We start from the raw sequence: 13,374 nt of genomic DNA, 5'->3' as shown, positions 1-13,374 counted from the left end.
TCAAAATATTCTCTATATCTATGAGTTTATTTCCATTTTTGTTGTTTTTATTGTTTATTTTGTTCTTTAGATTCCACATGTATGTGAATAATGGCATATTTGTCTTTATCTGAATAACTTCATTCAGCACAATACTCTCTAGGTCCATTAAGGCAATATCTTTTCCTATCCACTTCCTTTTAGTATTGCGTGTCTTTTAATCTAAAGTGAGTCTCTTATAGGCAACATATATAGAGGGTCTTATTTTTTTATCCATCCAGCTTCCCTATCTTTTGATTGGAGCACCTGATTATTTTAATTATTTTCCATTTGTGGTATTTTTTGATAAGAATGTAGTTATAACCATTCTTTATTTATGTTTTTGATACATGTTTTGCATTCTTAAAGAAGTCCCTCCAACATTTTTGGTAATACTGACTTGGTGATGATAAATCCTTTTAGTTTATTTTTGTATGGGAAGCTCTTTATCTGTCCTTCAACTTTAAATGTTAGCTTTCCTGGGTAAAGAATTCTTGGTTGTAGATCCTGGATTTTTATCACATTGAATATTTTCTGCCAAGTCCTTCTGTACTGCAAGGTTTCTTTTGAGAAATGAGCTGTCAGTCTTATGGGGCCTCCCTTGTAGGTAACTAACTGCTTTTTTCTTGCTGCATTTAAGACTCTTTCTTTGTATTTCACCTTTGGCATTTTAATTATAATGCGCCTCTTTGGGCTCCTTGTTTTTGGGACTTCCTGAGCTACATGAGTTTGTATGTCTGTTTTCTTCCCTAGGTTAGGGAAGTTTTCCATCATATTTCATCAAATAGCTCATCAACTTCTTGTTCCCTTCAGGCACCCCTATGACCCAGATATTTTTACATTTAATTGTGTCCCATAGGCTTCTTAAATTATTATTATAGTGTCGGCTTCTTTTTTCTTGCCATTCTGATTGGGTGTCCTTGGCTTCCCCATCCTCTATATCAGTGTTTTGATCCTGTTCTTTACCCACTCTGTTGATTTCTTCTAATATACTCTTCATCTCAGATAATGTGTTTTTCATTTCTGACTAGATCCCTTTTATAATTTCCATTTCCATTTTTATGTTTTTAAAAATCTCTGTTAATTTTATCACTGAGTTCAATCTATACTTCCCCTAAGTTCATTGACCATTTTTATAACCAGTGTTTTGAACTTGGCATCTTTTAGATTGTTTGACTCCATTATTCCTGGATCTCTGTTCTGTATTCTTACATGGTTTCTGCTTCTTTGTCTTCTCATTGTGGCTGCCTTTCTGTGTCTGTCTCTATGTACTAATCAAAGCTCCTAAGTTTCCTTATCTTATTGGTGGGGCTTTGTAGAGTGTGTGTCCAGTAGCACAGTCCTGAAAGAGATTCAGCTGCAGGCCAAGTTTAGCCCCAGCCTGTGTCCCTCCAAGAGTCAGCAAGCAATCCACCAATACTGTGCTTATAGTTGCCTTTAGAAGCCATGCTGGAAACCAAAGTCAGCTGCCACCAGTGTGACTTTGTTCACAGTGGCACTATTCACAGTGGCACAGGACTCACCGAGGACACAAAAAGATGTGGCTTGGGCTGGGTCATGAGTTGAGGGAGGTGAAGTTTCAGGGAATCCTCTGGGCAGATCAACTTCTGTTATGTAGTTAGATGATGTCTCAGGTATGGAGGCACTTTATCCACACACTGGGAGCAGGGATAGCTCAACAGAGGAACAATGGATATCACCAGCATTTCTGCCCAGGAGAGAGCCTGGCCTTATCGGCCCTCACTATGACAGCTCAGTGTCCCTCTGTAAGTCCCTGGTGCTCCTTGAGCAGCCGACCTGGTGCTGGTGCTCAGAATGAGCAAGTTTGTCACCATTAAAGTTTGGCTGTAAACATATACCCTTTAAGAGGTGTCTGCAGTTAACCACTGCTGTCGCTGCAGCCTCTGTCCCACTCAGTCACTCAGGACTCGGCAACCTCACATCTTTGCTCCCATCAACCTCCAACCATTGCAGATTGATTAATTATTTCTCACCCTAGTTGTAGTGCTTCTGTTCACTTAGATCCCAGGCAACTTTGCTTGCTGTTTGCTCCTTGTTTCCGTCCTAATTTTGATGTGGTCTCAGGAGAGATGAACAAAGCCTCTGTTATCGATGCCATTTTTAGGTGCCTCCTCCCTCTAATATATTCTTCATTTCAATTAATATATTCTATTTTTACTGTCTTGGTAAAGTAATGAAGCTCAAAGTATAAGCTCTATTCTATATATCTTATGTAATCCTCAAGTTCCTTTCAACTAACCCGTTTTTGAAGACAGTAACATATTCCTGATGTTGCTCATATTTTCTAGGCCAAAATTCTATTAGAAGAAAAAAGGGAGAAAAAGTTAATTTTTGCTTATAGTGTAAGATAGGGGTTCAATTTCAGTTTTTCACATGTGGATATTTAGTTCTCCCAGCGCCATTTGTTGAAAAGACTATCTTTTTTCTATTGTGTGTTCCTGGAATCCTGGTTTAAGACCATATATTTCTGGGCCCTGGATTCTATTCCATTGTTGTATATGTCTTTCTTGATGAGAGTACCATGTGGTTTTAAATATTCTAATTTTGTAGTATATTTTGAAATCAGAAAGTGTGATGCTTCTTAAGGTTGTTCTTATTTCTCAAGTTCACTTTAGCTATTCAGGGTCTTTTGTAGCTTTTATAAATTTTAACATTTTTTTCCTCTAAAAGATGTAACTGAGATTGTAAGAAAGAGTGCACTGATTTCATGGAATAATTTGGATATTATGGACATTTTAACAAAAAATCAGCTAAAATGGGTTAAAGATGAGTGTAACACTTGAAACTGTAAAACTCAAAAAATAAGTTAAAAGCTCTTGACATTGGCCTTGACAGTGATTTTTTGGATTTGACGCCAAATGCACAGGTAACAAAATCAAAAAAACAGACAAGTGAAACTACATTAACTAAAAAGATTCTGCTGCACAGCATAACAAACAACAGAGTAAAAAGTCAATCAATGGAATGGGAGAAAATATTTGCAAGCCATATATCTAATAAGGGGTTAATTTACAAAATATGTAAGTATCTCTTACAACTCAATAAGAAAAAAAAACCTGCAAATAATTTATTTTAAAAAGTGATTAAAGGACTTGAATAAACACTTATCCAAAGAGAAAATTCAAATGACCATCAGGTATATGAAAAGACACTAAACATCGCTAATCATAAGGAAAACACAAATGAAGATCACATGTCTGATGAGTTTGCTTTTATTGTAAAAAATATATAACAAATATTGGTGAGGATGCAGATAAATTGTAACTCATATATTGTTGCTGGGAATGTAGATGGGGCAGTCATATTAGAAAATGTTATGGAGTTTCTTCAATAAAAATAAAAATAAAACTATTATATGGTCCAGCAACTCCTTTTATGAGTATATTTTGAAATGATTTAAAATCTGAATTACCCAAAATTGTTTGCACTTCCATGTTCATTGCAGTATTATTTATAATATCCAAGATCTGGAAACAACCTAACTGTCCATCAACAGATGAATATAAAAAATATGGTATATACACACAAAGGAATATTATTTTAAAATTTCTTTAAAAATGAGGAAATCCTGCCACTTGCAACAGTATGGATGAATATAGAGAATAGTTTACAAAGTTAAATAAGCCAGTCACAGAAGAACAAATATTCCATGATTCCACTTATATGAGATATCTAAAATAGTCAAACTCATTTAAGCAGAGAATAGCATTGTGGTTAACACGGGTTAGGGGGAGGGAATATTGGGCATTGTTACTCAATGGGAATAAAATTTCTGTTATGCAAGATGAATAATGTTCTAGATATAAAGTTAACAATGTGGTATTGTGCACTTTAAAATATGTTAAGAAGGTAGACTTCATGGCAGTTTTATTTAGTGCATGCACACACACACACATACACACACACACCTGCAAAACACACAAGAAAGTTTGGGAAGGTGATGGATATATTTAATATCTTGATTGTGATGATGGTATCATAGATGATTGCATATGTTCAAGTACACCAAGATGTATATATTAAATGTATGCAATTATTTGTACATTAATTTTACCCTAATGTAGTTTTTAAAAAATGAAGGAAAATAAATGATAAATACAACATGCATGACAGCATTTACTCTGGGCAGGAGGCAAGTATAGAGGAAGATCAGATAGAGGAAGATCATGGAGGTAGATATATGCTACTAGTTCTGGGTAGGGTGATAAATTTATTTTTCAAATTAAAAAGAAAATAATGAATCAATTCAATTCTAAGCACTTGAAGACCAACGATAAATACAAAAATAAATAAATTATGTATACATATGTGTACACAGACACACACATATTCAGAGAAACAGAGATAGAATAGAAAGAATATATTTTCCCAACTCGGAGTCTGTATAATAGGGATATCATCTTACACAGTGCTTATTAACCTTTCCTAACTGTGTATTCTTACTATCTGGAGACTAAACTGCTGAAACCAGATTACTTAGCCTGAAGTATAAAAGCAATCATGAGTCTCAAGTTTTATATTAAAAATGTAATTGAAAAACAGTAATTAAATACCACTCTACACCTATTAGGAGAGCCAAAATTCAAAGCATTGACAACACCAAATGCTGGCAAAGTTGTGGAGTAATGGGAACCATCAATTCATTGCTGGTGGGAATGTAAAATGGTACAACCACTTTGATAGACAATTTGGCCATTTTTTACAATATTAAACATACTCTTATATGGCCCAACAATTATATTTTTTTGATATTTACTCAAAGGAGTTGAAAACTTGTGTCTACACGAAAACTTGCACACAGATGTTCACAGCAGCTTTATTCATAATTTTCAAAACTCGCAAGAAACCAACATGTCCTCAGGAGGTGAACAAATAAATAAACTGCAGGATATTCAGACAATGGAATGTTATTAAGCACCACGAAGAAATCAGCTATCAAACCATTAAAATATATAAAGCAATCTTAAATGCATATTACTAAGTGAAAAAAAAAACATTCAAAAAGCTGCATACTATATAATTCCAACTTTATGATATTCTGGAAAATGCAAAATCATTAAGACAATAAAAAAATCAGTGGTTTCTCAGGGTGCAGAAACAAAGGGATGAATAGGGAGAGCACAGAGGATTTTTAAGGTAGTGAAAACACACTCCATGATACCATAAGGGTGGATACATTGTCATTACACATAGGTCCAAACTTGCTGAATGTACAACACCATAAGTGAACCTTAATGTAAACTATGACTTTGGGTGAATATAGTTGGTCAATGTAGGTTCATCAATTGTAACAAATGTACCACTCTGGGAGGAAAAATTGATAATGGAAGATGCTATGCGTGCATGGAGGCATGGGATATATGGGAAATCTCTTTGATTTCCTCTCAATTTTTCTGTGAACTTAAAACTTCTCTAAAAAAACTTTAAAATGCATGTTATCCCCCCAAAAAAGATGAGAAAGAATTATGATAAAGGTTGTTCAAACTTTTTTTATACTAATAAAATTGTAGACTTCAGGAAACACTTTTCACATTTCAGATGACAAACTTCCTGAAGTAAAATATGTCTCCATTACATATTTCTAGAATGCTTCTCCTTAGATAAAATTGTCTGTCTTAAGATATAAAACTTCACAGATATACAGTGCAGATGAAAGTTTTGAGCTTAAACTCAAGTAGTTTTTGTTTCCCCAAAGTTCTAGTGACATGTTTTCAGGTTTTCTTAAATGTTCTGATTTAGTTGTTAGTCACTGTGGGTATGAAAATAAGGGAACTATCATATCTATCCTACTTGAAAAAAAATTCTAAAATTTCTTCTAAAAATTTGAATTAAGGCTTTGTGATAAAATGTACTAATAAACCAAGGAAAATGATTTTGGCTCATGAGACTTTGCCAAATACAGGATATTATCACACTATTTTGGAATATGCCTTAGTAGCATAGCTATGTAGTATTATAGATTTTAGAAGGTTTGGTTTATAGGATGATAAGTGGAATTAACCTTGGTTATAATCTAATATAACTGCTCCATTTACTGTTGAGGAAACCGAATGTCAGAGAAGTCAGGGTGAATAGCATTGGCATAACTGTGCTAGAACCTAAATATTGTATTCCCTACATTTTTTTCTGCTACTTCATACTACTTCAGTATTAAATGAACAATAAAAACCTCAATGCTTCCTAGTGAAAAATTTAAATTTTTTATTTAGATGTAATGTTATAATAACTAATAATTATATAGAGAGATTAAAAGATTGATTTAAATGTGAGGTCTAGAAAGTTAGAATTATGACATGAATTAAGACTTGCATCTCTTATAGGAAATTAAACAGTAAATTTCAGTTGATATGTGAATATTATTCTGTCAAATAACCAATTTATCCTTATTTTTTCTGTTTTACTTTTTGATGCTAGATAGAATAAGATTTTTAAAATCCATTTTACCTTTTCAAATATTTTCCTAATAATAATGATAAATCCAATTAAGATTGAATTTAATTATTTTTTAAATTTTTTTCCTCATTTTTTTACTAGGATAAGTATTGAAATAAAAAACACCATCTTCACAGAGTTCTCAATATGTTAACACCATTATTATATACATTTATTTTAACCTTTGTTGAAATTAATTTAGAAAATATATGTGACATATAAGCAATGTTTTCTGAATTTTTAGGTGATGTGAATGTATGACTAATTCGAGTTTAAAATTAGATCATATTTTATGTTTGGTTTTTGAGCGTATGTCCAACTTAATAGGTTTACATATCACATACATGTTCTGAATGATAAAATGCAACATACTGAAATACATGCATAGTAGATTATTGATATAAAATGATCATCCACTTTTTTAAAATCTATCTTTCAAGAAAAGATATATGTATTTTCGTGCATTGTACATGCTGTTGTCATTTATACTTTATTTTCAGAATTTCTTGTGGTAGACTAACCAATACTTTGAGGGCCCACCATTCTGGTCATGAAGTATAGATATACTCTAGAAATATGTTTATGACATTAGACTACATTTTCTGATTCCAGAGCATAATCAGAAATTTGATTTTTAAACTAGAGCTTTTATATTGTCTTAGCTATTTCAGCCAAAAGATAAATATAGAAAACTTTAAGTTAGATTTTAGTTGAGGAATGCTTTTCTGTAATTAGATGTCCTTAGTCAACTGGTCTCTCATGACTTCTCTAACTTACAGTAAATTCCCAAGAGTGCTTCCCTTTAGCTTATAGACTATCTTGAAAAAGAGCTACTTCATATCTTTAAGGTTTTATTAGTCATTATTCTGAAACTTACTAAAAATAAATGAGTAGAATAACTCTGCTTGATGGCTTGTACAAATTAGCTTAAATTTAGGCTCTGAAATTATTTCAACTACTTTGTCTTTGATCACATTTCTTAAAGAATGAAATTAGATTCAACTCGGTTAATTCCAAAAATAGATTTATTAGAATATTTTCATCCTATTGTTTCTTGTTTTTACTGGACACTATATTCCTTTTATCTTCTTGAAATTTTTTAAGGACAACTAAGTAGACAATAACTAAGGACCAAATTGTGAATAAAGTCTCATTATGAAACTGATATTTGAAAGATATTTTTCAGCTACAGCTCAGCAGTCCTGATAAAAAAAGTAGTGCTAATGATGGTAAAAAAAAAGAGAGAGAAGAAAAGAAAGGCAAAAACAACATATTAATTTTGTATAGGTACTGAACATTTATTACTATAAACTATAACATTATGGTAATCAATTGACTGTTTTTCCTCTCTATTTTTTAAATTAATAGACTTCACTTTTTTTAGAGCAGTTTTAGGTTTAAAAAAAATTAAGAAGAATGTTTAGAGAGTTCCTGAGTGATATCAGCAAGATGGTAGAATAGGAAGCCCTGGACCCTCCTTTCTTCCATGAACATACAAATTCATCAAAAGTTAATGGAGAAATTTCCTTTGTGCAAAATTCAGAAACTAGTTTCAAGAGGTTTCTGCACTCTGGATGAACATGAAACTACCAACAAAAAAGCCAGTAGGAAAACTTGAGACAACTTTTTGTAATAATACCTACACCTGTCATAGTGTTATTCAATCAGGAGGAAACTCAGCTCCATCCTTCTCTCTGGGGAGGTAAAGAGGCAGATTGCATAACCAATGCCCCAACTTTTCCAAGATCAACTCAGAAGAATGGTTTCTATTTGGCCTGTCTCAGAACACCAATGAGATCCTGCATAATTTAGACACATGGGACCAGTGAGAATAGAGGTGGAAATTTGAGTTGAAAGTCACCATAGCCCTAGAGACCTTCCCCTCTCAGCTCAGCACAGAGTGAGAAGACAAAAATTCCAGATCCAAGCTCTTGCCTGGATGGAAAAATATAACCTACACAATACTCCAGCGCTTGTAAGGACTACATGAAGGGCTGGCTTCTGTCTAATATATCTCTGAAAGATAATGGTACCTGCCATAAGATAGCCTTCTGAGGGCCAGTGGAAAAAATATATCAGTTTGGGCAGAAGTTGCCATAGTACCATAACCCCTCCCCCAATCCATCATTAAAAAAAAAAAGAACCAGAAAGCTCCAGCTCAGTTTCTCACTGAAAGAAAGAGGTAGACCACAAATCTATTGCCTCATTTTTTATGGGAGCTACCAAGAGAACTGGTTTTTGTCTAGCCTGTCTCAGAGTGCTAAAGGAACACAGCATAATCTACCTGCCTACGGGCCAGTGAGAACAGCGAAAACAGTTTTATCTCAAGTCATAACAGCCACTGCTCTCAACTCAGTGCTGAGAAAATAGGCAAAAACAAACAAACAAAAACATACCACAGCTTCTCCCTGGAAAGGGAAACAGTTGGAAAAAGCATCCAAAAATACACATTTTTGGGAAATGTCTGAGGAACCGGCTTCGGTCTCACCTGTCATGGAGTACTTATGGGACCCAGCATACTCTAGATGCTTTGAGGTTGCTAAGAAAAAAGAAAACAGGCTGATCGGTGAGGATGTTTTCTTGTACCAGGCCAGTATGTGAGGAATAAAGATGACCATTTTGTTTAATGTGCAGCACTGACACAGAGAGACAAGAAAATGAAGAAACAAGAGAATACGTTCCAAACAAAGGAATAAGATATATCTCCAGAAACTTACATTTATGGAATGGAGACCCATTTACCTGACAGAGAATTCAAAATAACTGTCACAGATGCTCACTGAGGTCAGGAGAACAACTTATGAACAAAATGAAAATTTTTGACAAAGAGATATAATATTAAAAAAAAGAACAGAAATCATGAAGGTAAAGAATACAATAAGTAAACTAAAAAAAAATCACTAGAGGGTTCAACTATACATTAGATGAAGAAGAATTGATGAGTGAATTTTAGTTAAGTAATTGGAACTTACACGGTCACAACGGTAAGCAGAAAAAGAATGAAAAAGAGTGGAGAAAACTGAAGGAACCTATGAGATTAATATACATATTGCAGGAATCTCAGAAAGAGAAGAGAAAGAAAAAGAACAACAAAAAATATTTTAAAATAATGACAATAATCAAGGGAGATTTCCTCCAAGTATATGTGGCTAAATCGACATTCAAAAATCAATCAATGTAGAGTTTGGGTCAAGATGGCAGAGTAGGTTAACACTGTGCTTACCTCTTACCATGACTACATTAAAACTACAACTAAATTATAGAACAATCAACCTGGAGAAGCATCTAAAGGCTAGATGAAGAGAAAACCTATAACTAGAAACATATAAGAGCTCCAGTGAGACTGGCAGAAGAAACAGAGATGGGAAATAGGCTTATCTTATACCCATGTGAGAATTGGGAGGGACACTTTGGCTATAGAAGTCCCTCCTGAAAAGTAAGGGATCTCAGCCCCATACCGGAGTCCCCAGCCTGGAGCACCAGGACCAGAAAGAGGAGCCCCCACATCTATCTATGAAAATCATTGATCATTTTGTTTGTCTGGGTGTGACAGAAGGCTGCAGGAAACACAGGCATTCCTCTTAAAGGGCCTTTACACAGACATTCTCACTTTCAGGTACTCATGCTCGGCTCTGGAGGAGGAACAGTAACTTGAGAGGTGCCAGACATATAGGAAGAAAATAAGTTGAGTGGCTCTAGGGTGAGGGCTGGAGGGACAACTGCCAGTGTCCCTGTGGTGAGCCCTTCTCTTGTGTAATTGGCTAGTGAGCACCATTTGTTCTTTGTTGATACTCCCTTCAACACAGCAAAATCCGAGCCTACATTGGCCTGGTGAACGCTGCTCTCCCCACCTTGGTGACCTCCTGGGTCCCCGCTCCACCTTACTTGCATGCCACCAGAGGCATTTTCTATGGTCAGCTGCAGGCAGGCAGCTGAGGTTAGTTCACTGCATAATTACTTGGACAACTCTTGAGGGTCCTTGGGCCCTGGGAGAGTGGTAGCTGGCCTCAGTGTGCTCCAAGCCTTTTGAGTGACCTTAGGATCAGCAACAATACAAAGTATAAATCTACACAAACCTGGTGAACATGTCTCACCCTACTCTGGTGTCTTCCTGAGACCCCACCTCAACAAACTCATGGACTATCCAAGACTCTTTCAGTGGCTGAGCCATACAAGCAGATATCTAGTAGCAGCAAGCCTTAAAGTGCCCTAGGACCTTTTGCTGAACTGCTCCAGGCCTGGTACTGGTGGAAGCTAGCCTCAGCCCACAGCATAGCCTCTCCCACATGCCTTCAGGTTGAGCATAAGTGGTGAACAGCTATGGATCACTATGTAGCCCCTACCAGGTATCCCTGGGCTTGTCACAGGCAGCAGCCAACTTTGGCCTACATGGGAGTCCCTCCCAAAAGGTCCCAAAGCCAACAAAGCCAGTGGCCAAATCCAGACCACAATAAAGCACCACGTGATTAGCCCCACAAGTGGCACACCCAAAGGGTAGTCTTGATAGGTGCCAGAGCACACTGGGAAAAATCTCACTCTGTGGGGTCAGCCCACACACAGCAGGCTGTGTTCATGGCCAGTCTTCACAGTCAGTCAGCCTGAGGGTTGATTCCATCTACCATTATGTCAAGAGCAATCAGGGATCAGCTAAAACAAGAGGGCATACGAAACTCACACAAGGGACACTTTGGGAGCATCCAGCTCATACAATAAGGGAGACTAGGCCATTGGTCCCCACAAGAAACCTGCTACATAAAGTTACCCATCCAAGACTGGGAGACATAGCAGATATACCTAATACATAGAAACAAACAAGAGAAATACCAAATGAGGAAACAAGTAACACATCCTAAAGTAAAGAACAGGTGAACACTCTAGAATATAATGAAACTAAATGGAAGTAAGCAGTCTACCAGATACAGGGTTTAAAACATTGGTTATAAGAATGCTTCAGAAATGGGTCAGAAACATGATGATGTGAGTGGTCCCCTTGATCACTCCCTTTTAAACTATGACAAACTGAACATCTACAATCTAAGAGAAGATTTCCAGCCTAAAACAGAGACACTTCTGAGAGTTCTGCGCATCAAAGTATCTGAAGGTGAGGGGATCTGGTGAGCAAAGGAGGAAGTAAGGGAGAGGGGTAGAGGTGGGTGCAATGGATGCAGCTTAGAGCCCCCTGTGAGACTCAAAGAGAGCAGAAGAATCAGTTTGCAGTGTGCACTCTCTGTAGTCCTGATCATTTCTGCCTGAGTGATAAGCATATACTAAGGTGGAACCCAGTGATCAGGGCAGAAACAAAGGCAGAGACGGAATACAGATGTTCAACAGCTGTGTTCCAGAAAGCAGAGCAACGATGCCTGGCTGCATTCCCCAATTCTTCCAGAGCTTGCCTCTTTGCACCCTCTCAGAGCTAGCATTGTACTTGAGGGAAAACTGGATCAGTGAACATTTTGCTACAAAGCTGGGAATCTGTAGCCCCAGAAACTGAGAGAAACACACTATGGCTGGTCCTACTTACAAGGGTGGAGATGCAAAGGCAAGGCAGCTGAAACTTGGTAACCAGAATTATGGGAAGGAAAAGAGCTACAGACACACCACTGGCCTCTCCCAACCCACCCCAAACCCGTCCATCCAGGATGAGCTTGGAAAAGGCATTGAGACACCCCAAGCAGCATAAAACTGCATCTGGATTCTGGGGCAGCACCAGGACATCAGGGGTTCTCCAGGAGTTCAGAACCCCACTGCTCACCACATTCTTCCATGGCAGTAGCGCCCTGGGACAGAGGGGACCTGGTCACACAGGAGACACATACCTACCAAGAAATAAAAAGTTTTTTTTTCCCTTTCTTTTGCCATACAGCAGTAATTGGAATGCATAGGTGGTACAGGAGGCTTTTTCATAATCTACTGGAAAACAAAACTAAAACCTCTTCTTATCAACCTGCTAAAGAGGGATCATTCTTAATAATAATATATTAAAAAGAAAAAGTAAAGCTCATTCCCATAAATGCCTAGGCAGAGAAATAATTCATTGAATATCATGAACAATCGAGGTAACAAAGCAGATCAAAAACAAAATTTTAAAAAATCTCGAGGAAATAAACATAATGATATAGAAATATGTTATTTACATGACAGAGAATTCAAGATTGTAGTTTTGAAAAAAAATCAAGAACAATTTGAAACCATCGGAAAGAGCAATATAAAAATAACAGGTATATCACAAAAAGAAGAGAGAGAGAAGGGAATAGAAGTCTATTAAAAAAATAGTCAATGAAAGCCTCCTAAACCTATAGAAAGAACTGGATCCTCAAATCCTAAAGGCAAAGAGAACACCTAATTACCTGAAGCCTTCCCCAACCCACATTATATTAAAACTATCGAGAATTAATGACAAAGAAAAAATTCTCAAGGCAGCCAGGGTAAAGAAGATGGTACCCTTTAAAGGAAAACCAATTAGATTATTATCAAAATTTTCAGCAGAAATTCTACAAGCTAGGAGAGTGTCAAATCAAACATTCAATCATTTCAAGGAAAAAAATTTATCAGCCAAAAAGCTCTTCTTTATATGTGAAGTAGAAATAAAGAACTTTTCAGACATACAGAAGCTGAAGGAATTTTCCACCACAAGGATGATATTTCAGAAAATACTGAGGGAGGTTATTCTACCAGAGACATAAAGAAAAAAAGATTAAAAAATATGAATAAGTTAACTAACAAAGAGAAAGAAACAGGAAAGTGCAACCCTTATTTAGAGTAGGGTATTATAAACTTAAATATTATATAATGGTTGAAGGTGGTAAAAACATTTTAAAAAGAGAAGACAATAGCTAATGCAACTCGGAAATGAACTGACAGTATAAAAATGGATAATTTGAGACAACAAAGACAGAAAAAAGG

This window comes from Rousettus aegyptiacus, unplaced genomic scaffold, assembly GCF_014176215.1.
Source record: "Rousettus aegyptiacus isolate mRouAeg1 unplaced genomic scaffold, mRouAeg1.p scaffold_m13_p_9, whole genome shotgun sequence".
NCBI lineage: Eukaryota > Metazoa > Chordata > Mammalia > Chiroptera > Pteropodidae > Rousettus > Rousettus aegyptiacus.
The sequence above is the reverse complement of the archived record's forward strand: the minus strand, read 5'-3'. Positions refer to the sequence as shown.